The 7732-nt window shown below is 47.1% G+C and overlaps 4 non-coding genes across 4 annotated transcripts; all 4 read left to right on the top strand.

Annotated features, from left to right (window-relative positions):
* Positions 1-1021: 1021 nt before the first annotated feature.
* Positions 1022-1104, top strand: trnal-uag (transfer RNA leucine (anticodon UAG)). The gene has a single exon. It is a non-coding gene; the product is annotated as a tRNA-Leu (tRNA).
* Positions 1105-3041: 1937 nt separating this feature from the next.
* trnal-uag (transfer RNA leucine (anticodon UAG)) lies at positions 3042-3124 on the top strand. The gene has a single exon. It is a non-coding gene; the product is annotated as a tRNA-Leu (tRNA).
* Positions 3125-5061: 1937 nt separating this feature from the next.
* On the top strand, positions 5062-5144 carry trnal-uag (transfer RNA leucine (anticodon UAG)). Its single transcript has one exon. It is a non-coding gene; the product is annotated as a tRNA-Leu (tRNA).
* A 1937-nt stretch (positions 5145-7081) lies between these two features.
* Positions 7082-7164, top strand: trnal-uag (transfer RNA leucine (anticodon UAG)). Its single transcript has one exon. It is a non-coding gene; the product is annotated as a tRNA-Leu (tRNA).
* Positions 7165-7732: the final 568 nt, after the last annotated feature.

Genomic DNA, 7732 nt, shown 5'->3' with positions numbered 1-7732 from the left:
GGAAACACATTACTCAATAGCGGACATCTTTACAAAGCACACAAAACCTCTAAAAAAACAGGGAGAATCTGTACACAACAGCGACCATCTTTACACAAGAGGGAACAATTTTATATAACAGGGAACATTTTTACACTACAGGGAATTTGTTTACACAGCAGAACGCACCTTCATGCATGTCTCTCTCTTCATCTCAGTCTCCGTTTCCCTGTCTTTCTACCTCCCTCTCTGTTTCTCTCGCAGTCTCGGTTTACCCTCAGTCTCTGTCTCTGCTTCGTGTTATTCGGCCTGTCTGTCTGTCTCTCTCTCTCTCTTTGTTTTCCGCAGTGTCTTTCTCTGTCCCTCCCTTTGTATGGCCAGAAAGACCCTTGCCGGTTTTTTCTGTGCCCTTTTGTGTCCGTCCCATTGTCGGTGGTGTAATACTGAGTGTCCTTGTGACATTGTGCAGCCAAGTGAGCCTGCAAACACGGGTGCTGCGGGGTCCGGGTCTCTGGGTGGTTTGAGGGCCATGCTATAGTTTACAACACAGCCTGGATGCTGACATTCGTCTCGCTAACACACAGGCCTGTGAGGCATCGGAACCTAAGCACCAGCCGGGATCCCCCACCAGCCGAAAGCAGAGTGGCGCAGCGGAAGCGTGCTGGGCCCATAACCCAGAGGTCGATGGATCGAAACCATCCTCTGCTAGTCGCATTCTTATTTACACCAGCAATAAAATCCTCTATTGCTAGCAACAATCAAACGCACTTATTTTTATCACACTTTACTTACACCAACTTCCTGCTTGCAATACACAACAGGGATAAATTATGAATGAAATTTACAATGGTTGTGTTCCAGCAAACGTCTATTTATTAGAGTTGCCCTGTGAACACGTAGCTTCTTCTGATCCACTGGGTTGCATCAGAAGTGAGTTTGCCGTCCACGAATTTAATTTCCTTTTGTTTCCCCTGGTATTTACAAGACCATGCCACATTTCAATCACCAGGTACTAGTTTCAGATTCCGTAACAACGGGATGTGGTAGCGTGGCCGAGCGGTCTAAGGCGCTGGATTTAGGCTCCAGTCTCTTCGGGGGGCGTGGGTTCGAATCCCACCGCTGCCAGATATTGCGACATTCCTAAATTTCGTCGCTTCACCAATAGCAGTAAACCGGGCAGGCATGCCGGTTTTGTGTCACCTTTTCCTTCAGTTGCTACATACAGGCAGATCCGATTCGCAGAATTTCCACTGGTCCACAATTGGCCTGAACCCCGCACCGGACACGACAAACACCGTCACCCAACCAACTGAATTCAGGCCGTTCACTCACTCGTCTGCACACCTGCTGCCTCTCACTTATTCAGATATGCACCACTTTTACATTTTTCTTTCTTCCATTTCTTGCAATCTATCGACCATTGCTGTCACTCGTGCACCCACCATCTCTCCGTCGTTTCCCCGTTCGCCCTTCCAAACTTGCCGGTTGAACAGCACCTCGTGTGCTGCAATCCGATTAATTTAACACGAGTATCTTTTTTTCATTCTAACCTATCCAGACAGCAAAAGTTACATTAAGACATGGTTAAGAGAAGATGCATTCTGCAAAAGAAAAGTGTGGGGGAGGGGATCTGGACCCTGACTTCAGGATGAGAGTCAGATGTGTTTTTCATAGCATTAGTCTGAGGAAGATGTGATTCGGAGGGCACATTATTCCTATTGTTCTCTCCTCTTAGAATTATGCAAAATTTCAGGCTCAATGCGTCATATTTTTTATCACACCTTATGCTTTACTTACAGCAACTTCCTTCTTGCAATAAACACAAGAACCTGCAACACAACTTTCAAAACACTTTATTCGCACCAACAGAAGCTGCAAATGCTGTAAAGTTGCAGCAGCCTTGGCCTTCCCCTTACTCTCAACGCATTCCTGCAGCGCCGCGCCGCCAGCACCAGATGATGCTCTTGGCCTTTACACGACAGGGAATACCTCCACACAAAACGGAACACCGTTACACAACACGGAGTACCTTTACACAACAGGAAACACATTACTCAATAGCGGACATCTTTACAAAGCACACAAAACCTCTAAAAAAACAGGGAGAATCTGTACACAACAGCGACCATCTTTACACAAGAGGGAACAATTTTATATAACAGGGAACATTTTTACACTACAGGGAATTTGTTTACACAGCAGAACGCACCTTCATGCATGTCTCTCTCTTCATCTCAGTCTCCGTTTCCCTGTCTTTCTACCTCCCTCTCTGTTTCTCTCGCAGTCTCGGTTTACCCTCAGTCTCTGTCTCTGCTTCGTGTTATTCGGCCTGTCTGTCTGTCTCTCTCTCTCTCTTTGTTTTCCGCAGTGTCTTTCTCTGTCCCTCCCTTTGTATGGCCAGAAAGACCCTTGCCGGTTTTTTCTGTGCCCTTTTGTGTCCGTCCCATTGTCGGTGGTGTAATACTGAGTGTCCTTGTGACATTGTGCAGCCAAGTGAGCCTGCAAACACGGGTGCTGCGGGGTCCGGGTCTCTGGGTGGTTTGAGGGCCATGCTATAGTTTACAACACAGCCTGGATGCTGACATTCGTCTCGCTAACACACAGGCCTGTGAGGCATCGGAACCTAAGCACCAGCCGGGATCCCCCACCAGCCGAAAGCAGAGTGGCGCAGCGGAAGCGTGCTGGGCCCATAACCCAGAGGTCGATGGATCGAAACCATCCTCTGCTAGTCGCATTCTTATTTACACCAGCAATAAAATCCTCTATTGCTAGCAACAATCAAACGCACTTATTTTTATCACACTTTACTTACACCAACTTCCTGCTTGCAATACACAACAGGGATAAATTATGAATGAAATTTACAATGGTTGTGTTCCAGCAAACGTCTATTTATTAGAGTTGCCCTGTGAACACGTAGCTTCTTCTGATCCACTGGGTTGCATCAGAAGTGAGTTTGCCGTCCACGAATTTAATTTCCTTTTGTTTCCCCTGGTATTTACAAGACCATGCCACATTTCAATCACCAGGTACTAGTTTCAGATTCCGTAACAACGGGATGTGGTAGCGTGGCCGAGCGGTCTAAGGCGCTGGATTTAGGCTCCAGTCTCTTCGGGGGGCGTGGGTTCGAATCCCACCGCTGCCAGATATTGCGACATTCCTAAATTTCGTCGCTTCACCAATAGCAGTAAACCGGGCAGGCATGCCGGTTTTGTGTCACCTTTTCCTTCAGTTGCTACATACAGGCAGATCCGATTCGCAGAATTTCCACTGGTCCACAATTGGCCTGAACCCCGCACCGGACACGACAAACACCGTCACCCAACCAACTGAATTCAGGCCGTTCACTCACTCGTCTGCACACCTGCTGCCTCTCACTTATTCAGATATGCACCACTTTTACATTTTTCTTTCTTCCATTTCTTGCAATCTATCGACCATTGCTGTCACTCGTGCACCCACCATCTCTCCGTCGTTTCCCCGTTCGCCCTTCCAAACTTGCCGGTTGAACAGCACCTCGTGTGCTGCAATCCGATTAATTTAACACGAGTATCTTTTTTTCATTCTAACCTATCCAGACAGCAAAAGTTACATTAAGACATGGTTAAGAGAAGATGCATTCTGCAAAAGAAAAGTGTGGGGGAGGGGATCTGGACCCTGACTTCAGGATGAGAGTCAGATGTGTTTTTCATAGCATTAGTCTGAGGAAGATGTGATTCGGAGGGCACATTATTCCTATTGTTCTCTCCTCTTAGAATTATGCAAAATTTCAGGCTCAATGCGTCATATTTTTTATCACACCTTATGCTTTACTTACAGCAACTTCCTTCTTGCAATAAACACAAGAACCTGCAACACAACTTTCAAAACACTTTATTCGCACCAACAGAAGCTGCAAATGCTGTAAAGTTGCAGCAGCCTTGGCCTTCCCCTTACTCTCAACGCATTCCTGCAGCGCCGCGCCGCCAGCACCAGATGATGCTCTTGGCCTTTACACGACAGGGAATACCTCCACACAAAACGGAACACCGTTACACAACACGGAGTACCTTTACACAACAGGAAACACATTACTCAATAGCGGACATCTTTACAAAGCACACAAAACCTCTAAAAAAACAGGGAGAATCTGTACACAACAGCGACCATCTTTACACAAGAGGGAACAATTTTATATAACAGGGAACATTTTTACACTACAGGGAATTTGTTTACACAGCAGAACGCACCTTCATGCATGTCTCTCTCTTCATCTCAGTCTCCGTTTCCCTGTCTTTCTACCTCCCTCTCTGTTTCTCTCGCAGTCTCGGTTTACCCTCAGTCTCTGTCTCTGCTTCGTGTTATTCGGCCTGTCTGTCTGTCTCTCTCTCTCTCTTTGTTTTCCGCAGTGTCTTTCTCTGTCCCTCCCTTTGTATGGCCAGAAAGACCCTTGCCGGTTTTTTCTGTGCCCTTTTGTGTCCGTCCCATTGTCGGTGGTGTAATACTGAGTGTCCTTGTGACATTGTGCAGCCAAGTGAGCCTGCAAACACGGGTGCTGCGGGGTCCGGGTCTCTGGGTGGTTTGAGGGCCATGCTATAGTTTACAACACAGCCTGGATGCTGACATTCGTCTCGCTAACACACAGGCCTGTGAGGCATCGGAACCTAAGCACCAGCCGGGATCCCCCACCAGCCGAAAGCAGAGTGGCGCAGCGGAAGCGTGCTGGGCCCATAACCCAGAGGTCGATGGATCGAAACCATCCTCTGCTAGTCGCATTCTTATTTACACCAGCAATAAAATCCTCTATTGCTAGCAACAATCAAACGCACTTATTTTTATCACACTTTACTTACACCAACTTCCTGCTTGCAATACACAACAGGGATAAATTATGAATGAAATTTACAATGGTTGTGTTCCAGCAAACGTCTATTTATTAGAGTTGCCCTGTGAACACGTAGCTTCTTCTGATCCACTGGGTTGCATCAGAAGTGAGTTTGCCGTCCACGAATTTAATTTCCTTTTGTTTCCCCTGGTATTTACAAGACCATGCCACATTTCAATCACCAGGTACTAGTTTCAGATTCCGTAACAACGGGATGTGGTAGCGTGGCCGAGCGGTCTAAGGCGCTGGATTTAGGCTCCAGTCTCTTCGGGGGGCGTGGGTTCGAATCCCACCGCTGCCAGATATTGCGACATTCCTAAATTTCGTCGCTTCACCAATAGCAGTAAACCGGGCAGGCATGCCGGTTTTGTGTCACCTTTTCCTTCAGTTGCTACATACAGGCAGATCCGATTCGCAGAATTTCCACTGGTCCACAATTGGCCTGAACCCCGCACCGGACACGACAAACACCGTCACCCAACCAACTGAATTCAGGCCGTTCACTCACTCGTCTGCACACCTGCTGCCTCTCACTTATTCAGATATGCACCACTTTTACATTTTTCTTTCTTCCATTTCTTGCAATCTATCGACCATTGCTGTCACTCGTGCACCCACCATCTCTCCGTCGTTTCCCCGTTCGCCCTTCCAAACTTGCCGGTTGAACAGCACCTCGTGTGCTGCAATCCGATTAATTTAACACGAGTATCTTTTTTTCATTCTAACCTATCCAGACAGCAAAAGTTACATTAAGACATGGTTAAGAGAAGATGCATTCTGCAAAAGAAAAGTGTGGGGGAGGGGATCTGGACCCTGACTTCAGGATGAGAGTCAGATGTGTTTTTCATAGCATTAGTCTGAGGAAGATGTGATTCGGAGGGCACATTATTCCTATTGTTCTCTCCTCTTAGAATTATGCAAAATTTCAGGCTCAATGCGTCATATTTTTTATCACACCTTATGCTTTACTTACAGCAACTTCCTTCTTGCAATAAACACAAGAACCTGCAACACAACTTTCAAAACACTTTATTCGCACCAACAGAAGCTGCAAATGCTGTAAAGTTGCAGCAGCCTTGGCCTTCCCCTTACTCTCAACGCATTCCTGCAGCGCCGCGCCGCCAGCACCAGATGATGCTCTTGGCCTTTACACGACAGGGAATACCTCCACACAAAACGGAACACCGTTACACAACACGGAGTACCTTTACACAACAGGAAACACATTACTCAATAGCGGACATCTTTACAAAGCACACAAAACCTCTAAAAAAACAGGGAGAATCTGTACACAACAGCGACCATCTTTACACAAGAGGGAACAATTTTATATAACAGGGAACATTTTTACACTACAGGGAATTTGTTTACACAGCAGAACGCACCTTCATGCATGTCTCTCTCTTCATCTCAGTCTCCGTTTCCCTGTCTTTCTACCTCCCTCTCTGTTTCTCTCGCAGTCTCGGTTTACCCTCAGTCTCTGTCTCTGCTTCGTGTTATTCGGCCTGTCTGTCTGTCTCTCTCTCTCTCTTTGTTTTCCGCAGTGTCTTTCTCTGTCCCTCCCTTTGTATGGCCAGAAAGACCCTTGCCGGTTTTTTCTGTGCCCTTTTGTGTCCGTCCCATTGTCGGTGGTGTAATACTGAGTGTCCTTGTGACATTGTGCAGCCAAGTGAGCCTGCAAACACGGGTGCTGCGGGGTCCGGGTCTCTGGGTGGTTTGAGGGCCATGCTATAGTTTACAACACAGCCTGGATGCTGACATTCGTCTCGCTAACACACAGGCCTGTGAGGCATCGGAACCTAAGCACCAGCCGGGATCCCCCACCAGCCGAAAGCAGAGTGGCGCAGCGGAAGCGTGCTGGGCCCATAACCCAGAGGTCGATGGATCGAAACCATCCTCTGCTAGTCGCATTCTTATTTACACCAGCAATAAAATCCTCTATTGCTAGCAACAATCAAACGCACTTATTTTTATCACACTTTACTTACACCAACTTCCTGCTTGCAATACACAACAGGGATAAATTATGAATGAAATTTACAATGGTTGTGTTCCAGCAAACGTCTATTTATTAGAGTTGCCCTGTGAACACGTAGCTTCTTCTGATCCACTGGGTTGCATCAGAAGTGAGTTTGCCGTCCACGAATTTAATTTCCTTTTGTTTCCCCTGGTATTTACAAGACCATGCCACATTTCAATCACCAGGTACTAGTTTCAGATTCCGTAACAACGGGATGTGGTAGCGTGGCCGAGCGGTCTAAGGCGCTGGATTTAGGCTCCAGTCTCTTCGGGGGGCGTGGGTTCGAATCCCACCGCTGCCAGATATTGCGACATTCCTAAATTTCGTCGCTTCACCAATAGCAGTAAACCGGGCAGGCATGCCGGTTTTGTGTCACCTTTTCCTTCAGTTGCTACATACAGGCAGATCCGATTCGCAGAATTTCCACTGGTCCACAATTGGCCTGAACCCCGCACCGGACACGACAAACACCGTCACCCAACCAACTGAATTCAGGCCGTTCACTCACTCGTCTGCACACCTGCTGCCTCTCACTTATTCAGATATGCACCACTTTTACATTTTTCTTTCTTCCATTTCTTGCAATCTATCGACCATTGCTGTCACTCGTGCACCCACCATCTCTCCGTCGTTTCCCCGTTCGCCCTTCCAAACTTGCCGGTTGAACAGCACCTCGTGTGCTGCAATCCGATTAATTTAACACGAGTATCTTTTTTTCATTCTAACCTATCCAGACAGCAAAAGTTACATTAAGACATGGTTAAGAGAAGATGCATTCTGCAAAAGAAAAGTGTGGGGGAGGGGATCTGGACCCTGACTTCAGGATGAGAGTCAGATGTGTTTTTCATAGCATTAGTCTGAGGAAGATG

This window comes from Somniosus microcephalus, unplaced genomic scaffold (assembly GCF_052327205.1).
Source record: "Somniosus microcephalus isolate GS21.2 unplaced genomic scaffold, FLI_Smic_1.0 scaffold1846, whole genome shotgun sequence".
NCBI lineage: Eukaryota > Metazoa > Chordata > Chondrichthyes > Squaliformes > Somniosidae > Somniosus > Somniosus microcephalus.
This window is presented reverse-complemented; position numbering and strand designations above follow the sequence as displayed.